The sequence below is a fragment of the Chrysemys picta genome, chromosome 13 (genome assembly GCF_011386835.1).
Source record: "Chrysemys picta bellii isolate R12L10 chromosome 13, ASM1138683v2, whole genome shotgun sequence".
Taxonomy (NCBI): domain Eukaryota; kingdom Metazoa; phylum Chordata; order Testudines; family Emydidae; genus Chrysemys; species Chrysemys picta.
The window spans coordinates 41,191,003-41,215,488 of record NC_088803.1 but is presented as its reverse complement, the minus strand read 5'-3'; the positions used below and the strand labels follow the sequence as shown (position 1 = coordinate 41,215,488).

Genomic DNA, 24,486 nt, shown 5'->3' with positions numbered 1-24,486 from the left:
CAGGATAAAGTATATTTTGTATGTCCGCATACAAAACATGCACACATGTATGAGATATTTATGAGATAGATAAAATGATTCAAATTTAAATGATGTTATTAGAATATTGGGAGGAAGATTTCCTCCAGGGATGGGATTTTCAAAAGTGCCTAAATGATTTAGGAGCACATGTCCCATTGGCTCCCCCGCCCTTTTTTTGCAATACATTATTGTGAAGTGGAGAAGGCATCACCATGGGCATATTCTCCTTGATTTCCCCCCCTTTTAAAGCCCTATTCTACCACCTTGGCCTCAATGGCACATTGCCAGGAGTAGGGGATGCGAGTTACAGTAACTTCCTACCCTCAACTCACCCCATGGGAGGAGCTGGGAATTGTGTGGTACGAAGGGGATCTATTTGCAGTTGATAGCTTGATTAGGCCAGTGAGGTTAAGGATAGTTCAGGGCTATTCTACTGTCCTGGTCCGTTGGACATTCTGGTCCCCATTAGAGTTTCCAGTTTAGAAGGAGGAAAGGTTAGGAAGTCACTTGACTGGTGGTAAGAGAGGTATGGTGTGGGTATTGAGTTGCATGGTGGGAATCTGGGCATAGTGAGAATTAGATCTGGTCAGAATTTCCCCTCACCATCAGCACAGGGAAAATTTCACCAAAAATGAAAATAATGCATGGAAAATTCCAAGTTTTTGGTGAAAAATTGAAAAAAAATGAATGTCTGGCTGTAACCCCAAAACTTTTAGAAACACTGGCATTGGTGCTTCATGGAGTTTATAGTTTGGGTGCCTTGTGTCCCCATTCTCCTCTTTTGATTGGGCTCTAACTACAGCTCTCATGATGCACCATGATATGTCACAGTGCATGATGGGAGTCACATGGTCGCAGTGCATCCTGGGAGATATGGTCCCTTAGAGATCCTGGCCCATGAAACATCTAAACTACTATTCCCATGGGACTCCACAGAAGTATTTCCCCCCCAAATTGCTGCAGATCCTATCGATTCACACAGGGGTTGATTCAGCGAGGTGTACTAACCATTAGAGGAGATTGCTGAGCATCTTGCAAGAGACACCAACACCTCGCAGGATTATGCTTTTGCTGTGGAGGTGGTGACAGGGTATGTAATCAATTATATGTGCAATCTATTTTAATTAATATTTATCAGACTTATTTTTTAAAATATTTTGTAATCTACCAATCAAATTTGAACTATATGAAATAAGCTATAGCATAGAGTGTGGTTTCCAATTTAATTATCCTTAAGGAAAAATAATGAAGTAACTCATTAACTACAGTGAAAATCTTCAGGTCACATGGACTTCTAACATCCTTATTCCACAACACTTCAGGGGGAAACATTTCCATAACTCTCTTGTGGTTTAAAAGACATCGATCACATGCCTCTTGTCCCATGCACAAGATGATAAATAACACATAACCACAGTGCAACCCATTATGTATTCCAAGCTGGGTGAACTATGAGATAAGATATTTATCCTTCTCATGAGGATATCTGTTCATAGTTTGCATGGCATGGAAAGAACGTAGTGCACTGAATGACGACTGATGATGATTAATGTATTATTCTACAGAGTATTATGACTTCTTTTCATTTGCATTGCATTGTTAGGAGTAAAATGTGATAAAATTGCTGTTTGGGTTTGGGGGGTTATGCCTGGAATTTGTTAAAAATAGCATTTGAAAAAGCATTTAAAAAAAACAAAACAGAAGAAATCACACGCTATAGTCTATGCTGGTGTAAATGGATACAGCTTACCAATTTCTACCAGCTAAAACGTGGCCCCATATGTGGATAATCAATTATTTCACTACTTTTGTTTCGTTTTTGCTTTTTATTTTAAGGCATCCAAAACTTGGCAAACTAAGTTCCCCCCTTTTATGAAGGTTCCAGACATTAATGCTACCCAAAGCCAGTATATTAGCCTTGAATGTTACAAAACCCTGAACAAATCCAAATACATAATTTTGAATACGTTTTTGGAGGGAAGTGGGTAATCACAGTTTCATAGATTAGAAAAATCAATGAAATTATGGAAGTTATGTTTTTTTCAAGTTAAGTTAAAGAATTTGGGGTCATTCTTATTCACCATGCACTACAGTGCTAGCATTCCCTCTGTCTTGCTGCCTCTCCCTTCCTACAACATGTGTGCAGAGATGAAGAATCCACACCCAGCAATAAGTTAAGAAACTCCAAGTCTTACTCTAACTTTGCTCATGGGCAGCTGTTTTTCCTCCTCTAAAGCTGTTACTACATTTATTATCATGAAACCCTGCCCATGTTGTCAGTCCTCCGCCCCCCCCCCCTCGGCATAAGTGCTCTAAAGTATAGAGAACAAAGAATATCACAGTTAATCCTCTCCAAAATTTTATCTGAAGACATTCAGATAAGCCATAATTTGTCTGAGCTTGGTTTGGAGCTAAGTGACTGAGATTCAGATACAGTAATTTGCTGTATTTCTATTTAAAAACAACTGATGCTTCCACTTCTAATACACTGGAACATAAAATGCATGTCAGTTGCTTATATTTGGGGATTATAGGGTTATGAGATTGTTTGAGTCTGATTTTTAAGCCAGTTAGACATGCCATTGAGTGCACAGTCACCACAATTCCACACGCAGATTGGGCAGCTCTGTGTACAGATAATTAATGCTTCTTTTATGTTATTTTCTTATGAAAAATTATTTATTTAATTCATTCAATTAGTTTATTTATTCAAATAATTTCATTTGGACCTGCATTCATAATAATTGTGCACACAAACTAGGAGCACAATTATACATACATTTTGTGTACCTAACCTGTTCAAAAATCAGGTCCATTGTATTTATGTTAGAAGCTACCATTCCTTTCTAGCTCTTTATTTTGCCATTTCCTGTGTATGTATACAGTAAACTAATAATACTCAGCACTTATAGATCTTTATTTTTTCAAAGCAGTGCACAATTATTCATTAACATTTTCTGTAAACTGATCAATTAGCTTTATTTATATATTATTCCACATTACAGAGGAGGGTGGAGAGGTTAAGGCCCGAATGCACAAAAGGAGTTAGGTATTGTGACACTGAGCAACACAATGCCTAACTTTTAGGCACCTGAAAATCACTATGATTCACAAATCTGGAGTTAGGCACTGTGACAGGTTCGGTCACAAAGACCCCCTTGGGACTGTCACCTGATGTGCTGAAATTACCTCTGAGCCCATTTTCCCTGCCAGATTGGGACTTCCAGAACCCTGTCTTGTTGAGTCAGACATGCTAGCCTGCTGCAACACAGACCCCGGGTCTGGTCCACGCCCCCAAAGCTTCAGACTTTAACCAAAAACTGCTCAGCAAGTCACCTATCTCCAGCACCCAGACACCCAGTTCCCAATTGGATCCAAACCCCAAATAAATCTGTTTTACTCTGTATAAAGCTAATACAGGGTAAATTCATAAATTATCCGCCCTCAATAACACTGATAGAGATATATGCACGACTCTCTGCGCCCCCAGGTATTAATCACTTACTCTGGTTTTATTAATATACAAAAGTGATTTTATTAAGTATAAAAAGTAGGATTTAAGTGGTTTCAAGTAATAACAGACAGAACAAAGTACATCACCAAGCAAAATAAAGCAAAAACACGCAAGTCTAAGGCTAATACACTAAGAAACTGATTACAGGTAATATCTCACCCTCAGAGATGTTCCAATAAGCTTCTTTCACAGACTAGACTCCTTCCCAGTCTGGACCCAATCCTTTCCCCAGTACAGTTCTTGTTAGTTCTAGCAGAATCTCAGGTGGAAAACAGGGATTTGCTCATGACTGGCAACCCTCTTTGTCCTGCTCCACCCCCTTTTATAGCTTTGGCACACGTACAAGGATTAAGATGGATTCCAGTATCATGTGACATGGTCACTGTATAACCCCCAGTCTTCATTCTTCCTGGGTTGGCCCACACGTACACAGGAAGGTTTGCGGGTAAATAAACAATTTACAACCAATTGTCCTAGTCAATGGGATCCATCAAGATTCTAAACCACCATTAATGGCCCACACTTTGCATAATTACAATAGGACCTCCGAGTTATACTTCATATTTCTAGTTTCAGATACAAGAATGATACATGCACACAAATAGGAGAAATATATTCAGTAGGTTATAACCTTTGTTTTGATACCTTACAAGAGACCTTTTGCATAAAGTATATTCCAGTTACATCATATTCACACTCATAAACATATTTCCATAAAATATATGTAGAAGCTTCCATGCAATGAATGGGGAGAGATAGGCACCTTAGGCCTGGTCTACACTTAAAATTTAGATTGACCTAGCTACTTCATTCAGAGTGTGGAAAATTCACATCCTTGAATGCCTGTAGTTAAGCCAACCTGATTCGTGGTGTAAACTTGACTAGGTTGATGGGAAAATTCTTCTGTCTACCTACCTACCACTACATGAGGAGGTGGATTACTTACATTGATGGGAAAAAAAACCCTCTGTTGATGTAGGCAGTGTGTACACTATAGTGTTGCAGCGCCTATACTGTAAACGTAGCCTTAGACTGAGATTCACAAATGCCAACATGCTAGGCAGGAAGCTGCCTAAATGAGCCAATGCCAAGCTAAAGGGGTGTGTGCTAAGCTCTGCCCTTGTCTCGGAGTCTGGCGCCTCAATCCAGTCTGCAGGGTGGCACCTCTCTCTGCATGGGATTCTCAGCTGTAAACCCTCTCTTGATAGTAAGCACCTAGACTGTTAGTGAGGGTATGTCTGTGGCTGGCCCCTGGGGCTGTTTAATTGCAGTGTAGACATTCGGGCTCAGGCTGCAGCCCAAGCTCTGGAACCCTCCCACCTCACAGTGTCCTCAAGCCTGGGCTGCAGCTTAAGCCTGAATGTCTACAACACAATTAAACAATCCCTTAGCCCAGACCCTCTGAGCCAGAGTCAGTTGACTCAGGCCAGCTGTGGGTGTTTAATTGCTGTGTAGACATACCCTGAGAGGCCAGGAAGAAGGAAGACTATTTCCTTTGTAACTTTTAGCCCAGTGGTTAGGGCACGCCCCAGGAATGTGGGAGACACCTGGTTCAAGTCACCCCTCTGCCTGAGGGGAGGGCAGGGTATTAGATTCTGGGTCTCCCACATCCTGAGTGAGTGCTCTCACAACTATGGTATAGAGCAGTGTTTTCCAAACTTGTTCAGCCGCTGCTACAGGGAAAGCCCCAGGCCGGTTTGTGTACCTGCCACGTCCACAGGTCCGGCCGATCGCGGCTCCCAGTGGCCGTGGTTCGCTGCTCCAGGCCAATGGAAGCTGCTGGAAGCGGCAGCCAGTATGTCCCTTGACCCACGCCGCTTCCAGCAGCTCCTATTGGCCTAGAGCGGTGAACCGCGGCCAGTGGGAGCCGCGATTGGCTGGACCTGTGGACGCGGCAGGTTAAACAAACCAGCCCGGCCCGCCAGGGGCTTTCCCTAAACAAGCGGCGTCTCAAGTTTGAGAAACACTGGTATAGAGCATGCTTATGCTCTCTCTCACTCTGAATCATTTGGGCCACAGCGAGAGACAAAGCCACCTTACTTATTTAAGCCATTTTTGCAAAACACAATTATCTTTGTGGAGAAGCCAGGGGGCAAAATGGAGCCATTTTCAAGTTCACTTAAAAATGCAAGAAAACCAAATTTCAACTTGTTTCATCATTTGTAAATGTCACAATTCCATTTCTAAACTTTGTAACTTTCAGCCACCTATCTTTAGTGCACCTTTATGCATTGTTGCTAATATGGATTCTCCGCATACATTTTAATAGCTCTCTTGTCTCTTTCTTTTTTAAAAGAAAAGAAAAGAAAAGAAAAGAAAAGAAAAGAAAAGAAAAGAAAAGAAAAGAAAGAGAAAATCACATGAGGTACAAAGTGATTGCAAAGGACTCTTGTAAATCTGAGCTCTCCAGCAGGGAGAATAGTTTACTTCAGCTCTGGTTTAAGCTTTAACTCTGCAATACTTGGCTCATGTCAATTCATGTCAGATTCTAAAGATTATTTGATTTACTACAGTCTCGCTGCTGTCCATAGGCCTTGCCAAAGTACAGTATATATAATAAGTTCCAGGAAGGGGTGCAGGGGGAATTGTGAGTACTGATTACTTCAAAGATATAATTTTGGACAATGAACAGGCTTGGGGATAAAATGAATACTACGGGAGGAGAAACATTATTATGACCCAATGCTGCACAGGTTTGGTTTTAAGAACAAGTTGGACAGCTGTCATCCAGGGATGGTCTAGACAAATGTATTCCTGCGTCAGCACAGGGGGATAGAAAAGATCACTGGTTCTCAACCAGGGGCCTGGAGTCTCCTGGGGGGACACAAGCAGGTTTAGGGGGGCCACCAAGCAGAGACAGTATTAGACTTGCTGGGACCCAGGCCAGAAAACTGAAGCCCCACTGTGTGGGGCTGAAGCCTGGGGCTCCCAGCCCTGCCACCTCAGGCTGAAGCATAAGCCTGAACAACTTAGCTTTTTGAGGACCCTTGTGGTAGTAAGTTGATTTCAATCCTTAGAAGAGAAAGAGTCTCGGGTACCATGGTGATAGGTGTAGTATAATTGCACAAAGTAGATATAAAATATGAGACATTATGTTATTTATTATATATATTATTGTGGACATTAAGAGCCTTAGTCATGGACCAGAACCCCATTGTGCTAGATGCAATACAAACAAAATAAAAGGATGATCTCTGCCCCAAAGAGCTTACAATCTAAGTAACCTCCCTACAGGGAAAATTAGATCCTATGTCATTTTTTTTTAAAGTGGTAGGGTACAAGATGCTCAGCTCTTAGGGTAAGGAGGACCATAAAATACAAAGATAGATAATTTAACTCTACATCCCTCAAACTAGTTCACGCCAAAACAATATTTTGTACTTTACTTTTAGTATAGAAGCCAAATTTGGTAGAAACAAGCACTTCATCTCCAAAGCCACAAAGACTGAATGCCTTCAGTAGCTATGTTCTGAACCCCCTTCTCCCCCTCCCCCCCACTTATTTGTTGGTTTATTGATTAATCTAAGAGCCTTTTCCTAGAAGATTCTTCATTTCCTCTGCCTCAAGCACCAAACTGCAATAGAATTAAATGCACAGTAAAACTACCATATGAGAAAGGTTTATGCATTATGTTAAAAAGTGCACTCTTGATAAATGGTGCCATTAGGATCTGGAATTCACTGCATTAGTCTGTTTAGGCCAATCCAAAAACAGCCCTGAAAAGTATAACAAATTTGCTCAAATGCTAATGAGCTGAACCCCACACTGTTCTGTTGTATGGAGCTTAACATAGGTTTAAAGCATTTGTTTTACTAGTAACCTCAATTCACCTGACTCGGCAATTCAAGAATACACCAGCTTTCCTGGTAGGAAAATAGGTCTATACCATTCTCTCTTGAAAATATACACTAAATTATCATTAAAAGAAATTATTTTTTCATGCCCTAAATTTCATATCCTGGGTATCGAGTACAAGAGTTTGCTAAGGATCAGTATGGTGAGAAAATACTTCTCAAAAAATATGCCAACAAGTTCAGAGGGCCAAATTTTCAACCAGCTTTCCCTTTTACGTGTCTATTTCTTGGCTGCAATTGATAATTGTCCTCAATGGTAATTAAGAACATTTCCATGTGTATATAACAGAGGAACTTGCAGGTATGTGGGTGCATGGGCAAAGGAAACAGGCATGCAAAGTCAGAACTGAAATTTTACCCTGAGTGTATTCAGGTTGGGGGAAACTGAACTTTCTGGCCAATGCTCACTATTTAAAAGTTCCAGTTTCCTAACATCATTCCAAGCAAATGAATAGGACCCAGCCATGGATAAATTGGTAGGTAACCATTTTTAGAGTGCCACAAAAACCTTACGTGAAATGTGTGTAGTTTTTAAAAAGTCAACAGAAAATGTTTTCGTTAGAACATAAGGGGAGCCAGAACTTTGAAAGCTTAAAGTCTAAACTGAACCAATGGTCTGGCAGTGCTCTGCAAGTCAAAACCAACCGATAGGAGCTGGATATACACATATGACAAAGATGTTTAATGAAATGATATACATAGTGTCACTAGACCACCAGGAATAAATGCCAGAATATTTTCATTGGCTCATCCTCATTCATAGATATCCAGCCAAGTCAGAGTCAGGAATTCTGCAAGAGTCTGGCTCCACTCATATTGACTTGCCCACCTCTAATGGTCAGCCACAAAATATCCACCCAAGTAGTTTCTTGAGATACAAGAGGCTAAAAGATTACAAGAGCATGCAGAGTATTCCCTATAGGAGGTTGGATTGTTTCTGATGCCCTGAAGCAATGAGATGGGGCATCACCTTGAGAAATGGATTCAGAGCCTAAACACCACAAATTTTGGCTATTCATGAAGGGCTTGAATTATGCTCAAATGGGCCTCTGACCACTTTGGTAACACTCTATGCTTCAAGGAACAAACTTGTCTGTTATTTCATGAATTAATTTACTTTACCAAGCAGCACAATGATATAGCGCAGAACTCTGAACATAGCTAGAATTTTCTGGACAGCGCTTCTATCACTAGGAATAAATTCAAGAAAAATATTGACCAATGCTCTGTTTTCTTTTCTTTGCAATGTGTAATAGTTCTAATAAGATGTGCAACAAAGCACTCACTTTTTTCTGCTCTGGTGTCAGAAGAATATGTCGAATGCATTCAAGCGTTGACATGCATGTGACTTTCTCATGCCTTGTTTGCAAACATGCAAACTGTGTGTGTCCAGGCAACCCCAGGCTTCAGCTTGTTCTCTGCAGTCTCCCTGATATCCAGGGAACTTTACCTTTGTCTGTTTCTTTAGATAGCCTTAAAATACATCAACTGTAATAAACATATTGTTCTGTGAGAGCCCTATATTTTGTTACGTTTAACAGTGTTAAGTCTGTTAATGCATTTAATTTTTTATTACATAAACCTGTATGGCCCCCAACTGGTATTGAACCAGAGTCAAACTAGGTTAAATTTAGCAAAGCAGAAAACTCAGTAGTGAGTGAGCAATATGCTGGCTAAATTGTTTACGGTGTTTTTCAATTTGCAACAAGAATGCTTTCATTCTGGACTTTATTTTCATCTTGGCCTTTAGCTGAGCTTCACTAGCTCTTGCAGTTTTGTAGGCTCAGGTCTGTACCTGAAATTAAGGTACTCTTTAAGCCACACAGCTATCTAAGTGCCTGATTGTGCCCTGAAATCAGGTACGTAAGATACCTAAGATGGCCTAAGTTGCATTAAGAATTTACTGTATGTACATTTATCTGCAAATTATGAGCACAAAAACCACTGGCCGGTTTTTTAAATCTGGCCATTCGTCTTCCAGCCAAAAGTATATCATGGGAAATGATTTATAGCCAACATACAAGTCACCACTAGAATAGACACCAAAATCTTAATGATTATAGTATGAACATCATATCATATATACTGTTTGTAATAAGCTGGCCTTCTCCCCTGCTCACAAAGGATCCACTGCCACACTCTTTTCAGGCAACTTCATTTTCCCAATGTAGGCAAAATGAACAAAACCAGTTCCTCTGCCCACCCTGGGCTTCAGCTCCAGGGAATTTAACCTTTTACCTCTCAGTCCTTCCTGCTTCAGGGCTTCCTGCAGGACTCTTCCATGCTCTGTTCACTAAGCATCACCATCGAGGGCTTTCTGCCTGGAGAACCCTTTCCCCCGCAACAGGTTCCTACTGCCTCCTCTCCCACAGAACTTCCTGCTGCTCCTGCTTCTTGCAATTCACCGGCTCTGACTCACCAGATCTCTCTCTTCTAGGCCCAGATTGCACCCCCCCACCCTTTAAACCATTGGGATCAGCTGACTAATCACAGGTGCACTGACTCTGCTCCCTCTTAAAGGGGTCAGTCATCCTGTGACACCACAGGTCTCTTTTATCCATCCCTCTTATTTTATTTTAAGAAACAAATGCTATGTAGGTACATAAAGCACATGTTCCTACTCATTAAGATGAAGGGATACATTCAGTAATCAGCATAGCAACTAACTACATTAATAGAATAACTTTTACCTAAGGCAAAATCCCCCAAAGTTTCTATGTATAGTAAGGTATTTTAAGAGTATATCGTTTGGTAAAGATAAAACAAAACCCAGAGATTATATCTGCTATTCATGGGTTTGTAATGAGGTTGTATGCGCACCCGGGCAACCTCCTACATGTGGTTTTTCTCTCAAAAACTCATTAGCTTGTAGAACACGTTACCAAACAGGCTAGGTGGAATCTTGACCTACTTAATTTCAGTTGTGAAAACTTTCTGTTTTTTTGTGTGATTTTCAAGGCACCGGTTGTGAGTGACCTTACAAATATATTTCAAGCAAATATTTCCATGCAGAAGCAGCCAACCTGAAGTGTTCTCTTGGTGCCTATTGGGAACAGACACAACATCACATGGAAGATGAAACTGCAAGACCTGAAACACTTATGCAACACATTCCATATGAACACACAAATAGGTTCCACATATGCTTTTACAGCAAAAACACAACGTTATCCACTCATATTTTGCCCTGATAGATCAGCCAGACCAATGGCTAACAATATGTGCTCTGTATTGTTTGGTGGAAGACAATTTTTGGGTTTTAGTTTCTTCCTTCTTGTTCTGGCAAGAGGTTAGGAATTATATGAAGATAACAAAAAAAGCAAACATGATTCTGGGATGCATTAACAGGTGTGTTGTGAGCAAGACACGAGAAGTCATTCTTCCGCTCTACTCTGCGCTGGTTAGGCCTCAACTGGAGTATTGTGTCCAGTTCTGGGCACCACATTTCAAGAAAGATGTGGAGAAATTGGAGAGGGTACAGAGAAGAGCAACAAGAATGATTAAAGATCTAGAGAACATGACCTATGAAGAAAGGCTGAAAGAATTGGGTTTGTTTAGTTTGGAAAAGAGAAACCTGAGAGGGGACATGATAGCAGTTTTCAGGTATCTAAAAGGGTGTCATAAGGAGGAGGGAGAAAACTTGTTCATCTTAGCCTCTAAGGATAGAACAAGAAGCAATGGGCTTAAACTGCAGCAAGGGGGTCTAGGTTGGACATTAGGAAAAAGTTCTTGTCAGGGTGGTTAAACACTGGAATAAATTGCCTAGGGAGGTTGTGGAATCTCCATCTCTGGAGAGATTTAAGAGTGGGTTAGATAAATGTCTATCAGGGATGGTCTAGACTGTATTTTGTCCTGCCATGAGGGCAGGGGACTGGACTCGATGACCTCTCCAGGTCCCTTCCAGCCCTAGAATCTATGAATCTATAATCTATGAACATGCTCCACCCCTGGCCTGGAATGCCCTTTAGTTGATTGATGAGTAGAACTGATGTACTCTTTGGACAAGGGAATATTAGCTATGGTTTTTGGATTCAGGGGCAAGTGTGTCTGTGTATCTGTGAAAAAAACTAAAACCAAGAAAAATGTGGCTGAGGAGGAAAGAAAAGGATCTTCAGGGATCTTGGAGGACTTTCTCAAGGTAACCAAAAACATACAATGTGGTCTGGCCGCCAGTACATTAAACAAAATTTGTGTGGGCCAATTTAGTGCTAACAGAAGTGGACTGACTAAAGTCAGGCATAGCATGGGTGAGCACTGTCTAAGCTTTCCTACACAGCTCTGCAAATATACCATAAAAATGTTATCTATACAGTGCACTCTGGAGCACCAGGAGAGACATCACATATCCGTAGGAATACTGAACACCTTTCAGCAAAGGAGCATATACAGTAACTATGAAACAAACATGTTTGTCTGACTCAGAAAATCTTGTTTAATTTTGTCTTGAGAAGTCTGGATCTGCGCTACCTGATTATAGCTGTGCACAGATGCAAGAAAATGGAATCTTACCTAGTCCCTGATCTTAGCCAGTATGCAAGTCATACTCTGCAAGGGAACCAAGGAGGACCAGTGCTTAGAGTACTAGCCTGGTACCTGGGAGATCTGAGTCCATGTCCCTGCTCTGCCACAGATCTCCTGTGTGGCCTAGGGCAAATCACTTAGGGATAGCAACCTTACTGGGGGGAGGGATAGCTCAGTGGTTTGAGCATTGGCCTACTAAACCCAGAGTTGTGAGTTCAATCCTAGAGAGGGCCACTTAGGGATGTGGGGTAAAATCAGTACTTGGTCCTGCTAGTGAAGGCAGGGGGCTGGACTCAATGACCTTTCAAGGTCCCTTCCAGTTCTAGGAGAGAGGATATCTTAAAAAAAAAAAATTATACATCTGATACTTTGTTTATCTGTGAATATTCTTTGTCTCTGAAAGAAGTCAATATCACATATACACATAACTACAAGACATGTCAAGGAGAAATTGACCTGTTCTGTGGCCTCAAAGCTATTTTATTATCTCTGTAGCTCTCCAAGATACTTTGAGTTGATAAACCACAAATAAAAAGTAGTTTAGATAAAAAGTGGCAAGATACTCAACTGCAGATGAAATACCAGTATCATCTGATTTTCTTGGGACAAGAGACAGCATTTCCTGGATGTATCAGCTTTACAGTTGGCCAGTGTCAGAATCATTTGATGAGTTCAAGTACAGGGCTTCTTGTTCATGCAGTTCCCATGCTTGCCACATATTTTAGCATCATGTTTCTCCCACGTGCAGCCAGTCTTGACAGATATAATCTCCAGACCTATAATGGATGCATATACTGTGCATATTTTGGAAGGTATGGAAAGAATCTGAAGACATTGATGCATCTGCTAGTTACATATGCAAAAAGGAAAGTTAAGAATTACCATATGGGTTTTGAATGATTAAGTCCAAACTCTGCCCTGAGATATATGTAGGCAGCACTCTTTGACTTACAGGGAGCTCCCATATCTGAGGATAGGGTTAGACCTTTTTCTGTAAAATTTTCTTTGTTTAAATAACACAAACATAGACTTAAGGTGACAAAGACACAAGGCCTAGTACTTTTTAAATAAATAGCATCTGCTATATATTACAACATAGGGATTGTAAGTATAGTGATTATACAAGAGACTTTAGGTAGTGTTATTGGGGCAGGAAAAACCTAGGGTGGAAGGCAATTCTCTTGGTTATATTCTGGGCAGAACTGGATCTTTTGTATACACAGTGAACACGCCTATGTTTGAGAACCACTCGGGCGATGATTTTTGAAAGTGACTAGTGATTCTCAGTTCCTCCATTTTGGCTACTTAACTTTAGGCTATGTCTACACTACCGCAGTAAGTCAACCTAGGCTAAGCAACTCCAGCTACGTAAATAACATAGCTGGAGTTGACGTACCTTAGGTTGAGTTACCACGGGGTCTACACTGTGGGGGATCGATGGAAGAAAATATCCCTTCGACTTACCTTACTCTTCTTGTCGGGGGTAGAGTACAGGGGTAAACTGGAGAGCGATCTGCGGTCGACTTGGCGGGTCTTTACTAGACCCGCTAAGTCGACCGCCGGTGGATCGATCTCAGAGCGTTGATCCCTGCTGTAGTGTAGACCTGCCCTTAGATGGCTTAAAGGGTCCTGCTTTTCAGAATTGGCCAGGCACCTACCCTCTGCAAATCAGGCCTCTTTTTAAAGTATCTCCAGATGGGCACCCAAAAATAAATGCACCCAGAATCCAATAATTTATTAAACTCTTGGCCATGGTTCCTAAAAAGCACTGTGCTTCCCTTGAACTAATGACTATATAAAACCAAAACAAACAAGTCAACGTAAAAATGAAGGTAACAACACAGCAAAAGCAATAACTGAAAAAAAAAAAGATTTCTCCAAATATATTACAGGACTAATTTTCAAACAAATTGAGTGTGCAATTACATGTGCAAAATGCACATGCTGGTACTCTGCATGTGAAAGATGGATAACTGTTCACACAAACACACCTAATTACCTATTTGTATAAGCAGCTTCCTATCACAGAACAACTGTGATAACTTTGCACAGAAATTAAACAGGGAACTGGGTATAAATTGTGTTTGCAAACATGACCATATTCAGTCTTGTCAGCTCTCTTGATTTTATCGCTAGTCTTGAGAATTTGGTGTTTTTCTTAAAAGCTCATTTCCTGAAGTCCTGTGATTATGTGAGAATCTAAACTTTCATTTCTTTCTTAAAAGGAAGTGTCTAGCCCTCGTGATCATGGAGAAAAACCTGAAAACAAAAACCTAAAGGCTTAAAACGCAGAAGGCAAATAAAAAGAACTCAAAATGTATTATTTAAAAATTTTTATGATTTTCAAGCCATTTATGATTTTTGGGGGCCTGACTCACGTTTTCTTTTTTTATTAATTCACAAATGATTCTAATGAATTAAAAAGCAAAGCTCCTCTTTCTTCATTTAGGGTGATTCATAACTTTGATCAGATTACCTGGAAAACAGGTTTCAAACTTCCCGTGAACTAATGAATAGGAAAAAAAACCCCAACTAGAACTAGAATAGAGACATTTCAAAAGCATTTTGAGAGTAGTATGATTAGGATTCAAGGGATTTTTGTGCTACAATGTCATTTCCTTCTTTAGTTATAAATAGGGTGTTAAACCAATGGTGATCACAATGCTTAGTGCATGCAGCAACAGATCTACTGGTCAATGGAGCCAACCTCTTCCAATTTTGTAAGATTTTGTGCTTGTACTTGTGACGGTTAGAAGACTGGCAACAATACAGGATGACGTTCCCTAAATTATAATGGAAACAGCTGTTGTTTCAATAGGAACAACAGGAACTATGGGCCCAATTTACTAACAATTGGCTTCATTCCAGTTAGCACAGTGTCAAATTCAAGAGGCAAGTAAACGATGCCGAGTTGGTTCCTTGAAGATGTGCTGATGCAATCCATACCCAACTCTGCAATCAGCCAAAATATGATAGTGCTACTTCAGTCGAAAGTAGTCCAGATTATTTCAGCTACTTCATCAAATTAAATACCCAAATCAAAAAAGCAAAGATAAAATCGCCCAGTGGCAAAGCTTAGAAAAACATACTGACCACAAAAATATCAGTGAAGGAATATGTAGAGAATAATCTGTTACTAAGAGACAAAGGTGAGTCTAGACTTGTATTATATATTTAGACACACCAAGATGGAAGACAGTTAAAAAGGCTTTAACTGTTCTGTATTTTTAAGGAGAAAAACAGATCTGCAATCTTCATTAGAAACTCTATCCTTGTTCGTATAAATGTTCCGAGCAAGCATAATTTTTTATCAGATACGAGCCTTTTCCCTGTAAATCATTTTAATTGTTACAAATTCAAGTTAAGAATGGAGGGCTTAAAACATTTCTCAGTAATCCTGTCCTGTCCTTTGATGTATTCTAAATTATTACACATAACAAACAAAATCCAGACATATAGACCTATTTGCTGCCCTATTTGGCGTCCAGTAAAAAATACGAATGTTGTCAGTGGAATGAATGTATAAGTAGTGAAGCAAGCTAGAATTTCTATTTTTTATCCAATCAAGCATTTCAATACATGCTGCTTATAAACACACAGATCCATGATCTTGACTTGTCTTGGCTGTATCTTGTGTCTGTTACAAGGGCTGGGTGGAGGAGGGAAGAGGAAGGTGGAGAAATGACATGAATATAGTCTCACTCTCTAGCTATGTGAGCAGTGATGTGGACTGAGTGTGAATGTATTGCCAGAGAAGAAGAGTATTCAAATCCCTGTGTAGCAAGACTTTCTTTCTAGTCCAGTTCATACTCATTTATTTACCCAGTGCTTCTTCAGACAAGTTCTCCATGAAGTCACCTTTAGTTAACCCTTTAGGCAAGATACCTTTCCTGGAGGTGTAATAGGGTGATTATCACTCAGGGTTAAATTTTGAAGGTACAACTCTACACTTGCCTGGCAATTTGTGTGCACAACCCTCTTCCCACTCATCCCCAGTGCACCTGCACACATCAAGGGGTTGGGCCTAACCTGAATTAAGTGTGAGCATCCTGAGTTGTGTGTATGCAAGTTGGGTGTTCGCAACATTACGTCCTTCAAAATTTGGCCCTGAACCATTAGGGATGATCCTGCAAGTGTAAATCCAGAGTAATTCTACTAATGTCAATAGAGGTATTTTCAATTTGGTCCTGCAAAGGAATAATTTGCCTGCAGGAGCAAGTACTTTATCTCCAAGGGAGGGCAACACATTTACAGCCTGATACTAGAGCTTGGGATGAGACAAAATTTGTACGCGTGTTTTAGAGCAGAATTTAGCCCTTTCAGAATTGAAAGGTTTCAGCTGCTCACAGCATCAGTCCCTAAATCACTTGGTTTTAATGGAGCTCCTTAAGCTCTGCATTTCTCATAGGAAACAGTCGCAGCAATAGGAAACATGCCAAAGCATTCAAGTCCCACAGTGAATGACACTCTCCTCATGTGGGAAACAGGAAACTTGTGTGTTTCATCTTGGAACACTGCTTTATTTTACATCAGCGTCCAAAGCATAAAATAATCCCCACCCCAAGGCCCCCAGAAGACACATGTAATTTACAAGGTAAATATTTCCTGACCCAGAAAGCTAGCTAATCCCTTTCACTGTACCACAGACACTCTCAAGGGGAGCAATATAACAAAGCTAGACTATACTGGGTGTGGGAACAGAAGTGGAAGCCTGAATTCTATCCTTTCACTATACTATAAATACACTAGATGGGAGCAAAACGAATAATGCAAAGGTGCGGGTGTCTCTGAATGAGATCCTGCTCGCAGGCCCCTGGGTTGGGCCTTGTAACAATTCCATTACCACCCAGGGTTTCATCACTGTCATTATGTTACACACCAGTGTTCTTTAAACTTCACAGTGGCAATAGGGATAGCTCTGAGATCCTCCAGCTCCAAAGCACTAGAACTGTATAGCAGGAGATAAAGGCAAATCTCTTATTCAGTTGCTAGCAGATGGATGTGACAGTATACTGCTGTGTTGTTCAGAACACATACAATGGAGGGCAGTAGCAGACAAATGCACTAGTTAGCTCATTACAGTCTTTTGATCTTCCAAAATGGAATGCCATCACATCACAAAATGCTGCGGAACACTGAGATTGCTGCTGCCAACAAGAGATGTATTTAGAGTCACCTAAATGTGCCCAAGCTCTTGCAAAGGAATAATTTGCCTGCAGGAGCAAATACTTTATCTCCAAGGGAAGCAATATATTTACAGCCTGATACTGGCGCTTGGAAGGAGACAAAATGCCCATTGGTCTCCATGGAGTTTTTGCCCAATCAAGGGCTGTAATACTGGGCCCTTCAGTGCCCATGACTGTACTTCAATGAAGGGTGTCAGAACATAGCACCATCTATCCCTGTGTGGTTTGTTCCATGTCAGGCCATAGCTAATGCTAAAGCTTTCAATTTCCTCTTCTGAACACTGTTAGTGCCCATGGGTGCAAGCGTCAAGTATAACTGAAATTCCTGTCCTTAAAACCCAATAAAAGATGCATTACACTGAATAAATTTGGTTGGAGAAATCTGTTAAAGTTTGTGCTAGCTGCTCATATGTATTTAATATGGCTTTGTTACTGTTTGAAAGGCTTCAGTTTGTCTAGAATTTTTATTTCAAACATGGCAATTACATACACAACCTGGCCTGTGACTTTCCAGGCATACAACACCAGCGCTAATGACATGACTGCAGTCGGATACCGTAATTTCTTGAGCATGTTGGAAAAGAACCATTTAGAAAAGCTTAACATTTCCCTCCCTCAGTTTTTTAATGCTCTTACCAAACCCATTTCCTTTAGAACAAGAACCACACTCGAGGAATGTGTCCCCTCCTTCCCTAACCACTAAAGCATTTGAGTGCTTATAAGTAAATTGCTGGACACGACACCCCTGATTGCAGTGCCTACTCCGTTCATGACTGATAGACCTAATGAAATTACCACGTTTTCCTTCCTATTTCTAGCATAAGTCAATACTGCATGTCCAAAGATTATTCCACCAGACACGTTCTGCGGATGTGATGGGATTAGCCAAATTTCAAAGCTTATTTTTGACCTCCAGCAGAAAATTGAGCACATACGCTATTGAAGCCAACTGGGACTATAGAACATCAAGTTGATTCATCAAATTAGCTCAAACATAATTGTGCTGCATGACTGGCTATGGAAGTTGTCAGCTATAAACCTGTCAAAAAGCCATCAGCTTTAATGTTAAATAGAGACACAAAGTAATGTTGTTCAGAATTTGACATTTGTTGGACTTCAGCCTGCTAAAGCATGCTATCTGCTTTGTTTCCTTTTAGAAGATTTTGTAGTCTGAAACATAGTCTTGATAGATTGCAATAGACAATAGGTACCAATGCTGATTGCTAGAAATACCAGCTTTAACAAAGTTGATACACAACTATGTTCTTTATCTAGAGATTTTAATTAATACCAAAATAACTGCAATACACAAATATCCAGAGGTTTTTTCAAAAAATGTGTGTAATTGTAGCATACCTCATTGTTTTCTGTAATTGCTTTTTTACAAAAAAATCTGTATTAATTTTCAAAAGAAAAGATCAACATGTTTGGTACCAAATACACAGAGATATTTTCTAAATTAATTGTATATGTATTCAGACAGGATACCCACAATAGGAAATCTGAAGACTCCATAAACACCAAGCACCTTGCATATTATCTCACACTGTAGTGTTGGATAAAAACACAGAGACACTTAAAACTAGTAACATAAAAAGACTAGGATAAAATAATATTAAGGGCCTTACATAATAAACCCTCAAAAGCAAGAACATGCAGAGTTAATGCTCCCACTCCATGCTTAATCTGTTCTCTTGTGGCTGTAGATATCGCAAGGATAGGTTTGGTAAATGAAAGACTTAACTCCACATTTCTTCAGCTGGTATGCGTTTAAGTCCAGACCCTTAATATTAATATGTAATTTTGTTTGTTTCTTTTTTTAAATGATGCATGTAGCCCTCTTATAACTTATGTATGATTGACTGGAGAGGACAATATGGTCTCTAATGTGTCCATGTGTATTACAAGGGACCCTTAGCCTACTGAATATTGAGATGATAGATTGTAAATGAAGGGCTCCTGCAAAGTCATTATGGCCTAGATTGTCAGCCCATATTGAGAGCGCTTCCATCCATGGACTACTGACAGGATCGTGTACAATGGCTCAGAAGGAGCAGGCTGTGGTCCGTTGTACGAACAAAGAGCATTCCCAGCTGATCATACGCTGGGGAAAGCAAACAATAATGTACCACCACCATCCCCATCACCACCACCACCCCCAACCCACCCATCCCCAGACGTCATATATCACCTGAAGGCCACAATCTGCCAAGGGCATGTACTCTGGTGAAGTCCCATTGAAGTTAACAAGACCGACCTCCCCACCACCACCCTACGCACACACCAAGGACAGAAAGATCCATCAGGACAGGTATTTTTTCAGGACTATAGATTGTAAGCACTTAGGGTCAGGGATCCTATCTTTCTTGGTCTTCTATGAAGCATCTAGCATACCTTTAGGTGATAGATTATGATAGACCCCCCACTTTTTGCAGACCACTTTAAGTCCTGACTGTGCCCCAAAACCTTCTTACTAGATTTCTCAGGAAGCCTTGAACCCCAAGTCCCCTCATATCTTGCAAATAGAATGTACCTCAGATATATAGTATTGAGAAGGGGGGGGGGGGACTCTGAAGCCAGAAAATGACTTTCCTCCCCTCCCCTCTTCTTTCCATAGTTCTTCAGCTTAAAAATATCTTTGAACCAAGTCTGCTCCCTTGTATGCCAATTTCTAGCCTAGAGCCAGTTTTTAGAGCTGAATGATAAATCCCTCAAAAGGGAGATCACAATGGAAACGCTGACAGACACTTAACACAAGCGGTACAAACTCAGGAAGCTCAGGATAATTTTTTCTGATCAGGCACTTGCTATAAGTTTATATAAAGCACAAAAGTGCACCCCGGCTAAATTTCTGCAAGACGCTGGCTGTTTGTGAGAAGCAGTAAATCCGTGACCTATTAGCAATCCTTGAGGAGGAGACGTTTTTCTTGATGCCACAATACTATTTTCAGAAGGTTTCACAATCACTAAATTCAGCTTATTCAATCGCATATTTGTTTATAAATTGACAACTGGATGACTTGTATGAGACCCCCCCTAAAAGCCCCATACACTAAACTATAATACAGCAACTGGGACTTGAACTCTGATGGGTTTCAGTATTAACGGTCATAAGATTTGTCACTGTCTCATCTTGTGAATACTCAGAGCATCTATAATGTATCACTCTTTAGTGGCTAAAAATGTAAACTACAAAAAATGTAATCATGGTCAAGAAACTGAAAAAAATGGTCCCCAAAATCCTCAGCATGCATAGGGTTTACTGTGGAATGCTTACCAATTAAACATAGCAAAACTGCATAGTAAACCTATGGCCTAGCAAGAGCCATCACCCAGAGCTCCTGTTTCCTATTCTGTATAAGTCCTATAGATGTCTAAGATCATCTTCTAAGTTAGATTCAAGACATAGAACATGAGAACTTGTCCAAACTGATAAGAAGCAAATATCTTTTGGATCCAATTTAAGGTGCTTGACTGTTTCCTAATAAACCCCCCAACTGTTTTGGTAACAAAGATCTGCTCTTAAAAAAATGCCATTCTATGAACCCTCAAGTCTGTAAGAAGCAGGAGTTTCTTTGCTGGCAGAGGACCTGTGATGTCACTATCTTCACACAAGCTGTGAATTAAGACACTTAGAGCAGAGTACAGATACAAAATACAATTAAGGGGTGCATTTTCAAAGCATGATGGAAGGATCTAGTTACATATCATGATGAAATATTGTGGCAAAGTGTCTGACTTATATGCAACAAAAGCCACAACAAAGACTGCTTTCGGTTACACCGTTATAAATCTGGAGCAACTCCATTAGAACAGATCAGTTACACTGGCATCAGTCTGGAATAACTCCATTGTCAGTGTAGTTGAGAAGAGTACTTGGTCCCAGATTTGTTTGTAAAGTCCTTTGAGATCCAAGGAAGATAGGTGCTATTGAAATACCAAATATAATAGAAAGACACCGCCGGAGTGTAAAGGGAACTTAGTATACTGAGACTCAAGCCCACAAATCTATATACAGGACTTGTCCTTTACACGAAAAACAAACCAGTCTATTAATTACTATGAAAATGAATGAATCCATTGTCAATCAATAACCACATTAAAATAAGTCTGTATCATCACTTAATAACTTGTTTGCTACTATTAACATTGCAATTCCATGTCAAGTCTTACCTGTTCTAACTAAACTACTTGGTAGATGTATTAATGGAAGTTATTGCTGCTATAAATTATCTCCATACTTTGACAAAAGAAGTAATATATGGTATATTTTTTAAAAGCACTAGCCAATGCATGGCTGAGTGATTGAGTTGGAAAATGAACTATTCCTTGGGGTTAGCAAATGATTTTTCATCAGCCAGCAGGCTATTAAGCACACCTAGATAATAAACTGATGAGTTTAGCGGTAATTCTACTAGGTTCTGATATTTTCCATTTTAAATTCCATGTTACTTTTAAAGGATTCGCACATTACATTGATTTACACCAGGGAGTAGAGAGCCAATGATGTCCTTTAATGTCGGAGACAGTGCATTATTATTTATCATTAAATCTACTCTCTCTCTCTCGCTTTCTCTCTCTCTCTTTCTCCGCCCCCCCATGAAACATTTAAAAAATGCTAGCTCAGAATTGTGCGGTATGGTTCCTGCCATATGACAAGTGCAAGGTGTTCTTGACTGCTTAATACTGCCACATTCAGTAGGGCATCACTAGGTTTTGTCCAGTTTTAGTGTAAAATTCCCTTGTCTTTCTGGGAAGTCCATATCTCAACCATGCTAATTTAGGTTGTGGGAGGAAATTCAGCGAACAAAGATCTCTATATGCACGAGATAATTTTCACCAAATTTTATTTAAATAAATCAGATGCATCCGAAGAAGTGGGCTGTAGTCCACGAAAGCTTATGCTCTAATAAATTTGTTAGTCTCTAAGGTGCCACAAGTACTCCTGTTCTTCTTTTTAAATAAATCAGTGATTGTTTCATTCAGAATGCATGGGGAGAGCTCATTCACACCAGATTTTCCAACCCTGTAACTAGATCTTTTGTCCCAAGAGAAGAATTCTTAGGAATCCCTGCAAGGATATCATAATCAGTGTGGTAATCAGGCCCCATGTTAGAGAGCCATGACTTAACTTTGGCAGACCCTCAGGCTATAATGTGTCCACACAGGCAAGAAGACGAGGGGGGGAGGGATAGCTCAGTGGTTTGAGCATTGACCTGCTTAAACCCAGGATTGTGAGTTCAATCCTTGAGGGGGGGCCAGTTGGGGATCTAGGGCAAAATCAGTACTTGGTCCTGCTAGTGAAGGCAGGGGGCTGGACTCGATGACCTTTCAGAGTCCCTTCCAGTTCTAGGAGATGGGATATCTCCATTAAAAAACAAAAAAGAAACCACAGTTGAACCAGCCGTGTTTTACGATAATTACTCTACAGTGAATTTGGAGCCTCAGACAAAGGACACAGTTTCAGGGTAAACCAGCAAAAAACTAAACAGAGCTGATTCATGCCACCCTCCTCATCTTAGCCCAAAAAACATTTGGCTTATGTTGCTCCCTTTTCCCCTCCAAGGGGACCTGTGTCCTCTTACAAACACAGTCCCACCTGTCACAAAGGGGGGTGGGGGAGGCTTATTATTTCAGATTCCTTTTGAAGAACACAAGGTATAGCTAAAACCTGGGTGTTTGTGGGTGTAACTCTTCTCCTCTCTCTCCTTAGATATTTATACTCTGCTACTCGCCATAGGCACTCTGTTACAACTGCCTTCAGAGAACTACAAAAAAGTATTTAAAGCTAATTTGTTAAATCAAGTTCATATGAGATCAGCCTTAAAGGCAAGAGTAATGCTTTTTTGTATCCCTACTTATACAGCAGGGCAAAACTTTTGGTTATGAAACAAAGAGCACCAAATATTCGCCTGAATTTGTCAGAAGATTTATAAGGTTTATGAACCTGGGCTTCATTCTAACACAACATGTCTACACTACCGGCCAGATAGGCGGGCAGCTATCGATCCAGTGGGGATCGATTTATCGTGTCTACCCTAGAAGTGATAAATCGACCCCCGAGCACTCTCCCATCGATTCCTGTACTCCTGCGCCGCGAGAGGCGCAGGCAGAGTTGATGGGGGAGCGGCAGCAGTCAACTCACCGCAGTGAAGACACCACGGTAAGTCGATCTATGTATGTCGACTTTAGCTACACTATTCACGTAGCTGAAGTTGCGTAACTTAGATCAACCCCCCGCTCCCCCAGTGTAGACCAGGGCATAGAGTCAGTTTATGGTTTTGCACCAAAACAAGGTGAAACTTGGAAATTTCAGCTGAATTTTGGCTTGCACTTTAGGATTTATTAAAACTTGAAAGTCAAAGTGAAGCTCAGGCAGTCTGAACTTAAGTGGCTGACACTGCAGAAAAGGTTCCCCAAAAAGTTCCCCAAAAGACACAAAGTTTTGAATTATTCTACATATTTATTTACAAAATCACATACCTACCTGGTAATTACACATTCCACCCACATAAATAATAATTTTCCATTTGATCTTCTTAAGCACAGTCCGCTCTCCTTACAACCCCATGCTTCACACCAAGCACCCAGCACGTAGCTTTGCCATAGCTTTTTTCCATGGCAGTAGCTCCCAGATTTGATGCACCATTTTGGAATGAAAAACAAGCAAAATCCTCAATAACTTTGAAAATATTGAAGTTCTAAATCTGAAATTGCATTACAACGAAGATCTTTGATTTTTGTGTCACATCATCACATGTGAATTGTTGCATGTTCTGATGGGAAAAAAAATCCTCCAAAATTTGATGAAAAGCAACATTTTGGGCCCCAGAACAAAATTGCAGTTTTGCATCCATTACATTTTACACACTGAAACCCCCAACCTAATTCAATTGCATGCCTGCTTTGTGTTAGTACTGAAGATCCCATGATGATTTTTCATGTGAACAGTGGTTTGCCCTAGCTTTCCTTGTGGACCCCCTCCAACACACAAACACAGACACATGTTGAGCAGTATGCACTGTGCCAGTTCTTCGCTTGGCTGTCACCTTTCTCCCCAGTAATGGCTGCATCTAAGGGTTGTTGCTTGTACCCAATTTGTAAAGCTTTTTGAGGAATGAAAGGGAAAGTATAAAGGTAAAATATGGGGTTTATCAGAAATATACCGGTAATCATCCTTTGGCATGTTTACCATGGGACTGAATCACCTAATGGCTCTGTTCTGGAGAATCCCAAGCATATTTAAGAATTATTGAATAAAGCAACAACAACAACCACAAAAAGATGAAAAATGCATAGAACTCAAAACCTATCTATTTCCCATAAAGCACATTTTTCTTCAGATCAGAAGCGGAGGAAGAATTTCAGCATAAGAAGACATATGGGCACA

The 24,486-nt window shown here is 40.3% G+C and overlaps 1 protein-coding gene across 3 annotated transcripts in view; it reads right to left on the bottom strand.

The window, feature by feature from the left end:
- The window catches only part of TSHZ2 (teashirt zinc finger homeobox 2), a 276,249-nt gene that overhangs the window by 226,606 nt on the left and 25,157 nt on the right, over nucleotides 1-24,486 (bottom strand). Inside the window, exon 1 of one of the 3 annotated variants that reach the window (XM_065566019.1) lies at nucleotides 9,628-10,044. The exons of the other annotated variants lie outside the window; for them this stretch is intronic. The gene's annotated coding sequence lies outside the window, so the exon portion shown is untranslated. Of the gene's footprint in view, nucleotides 1-9,627; nucleotides 10,045-24,486 lie in introns of those variants that run through there. 3 annotated transcript variants of the gene reach the window in all.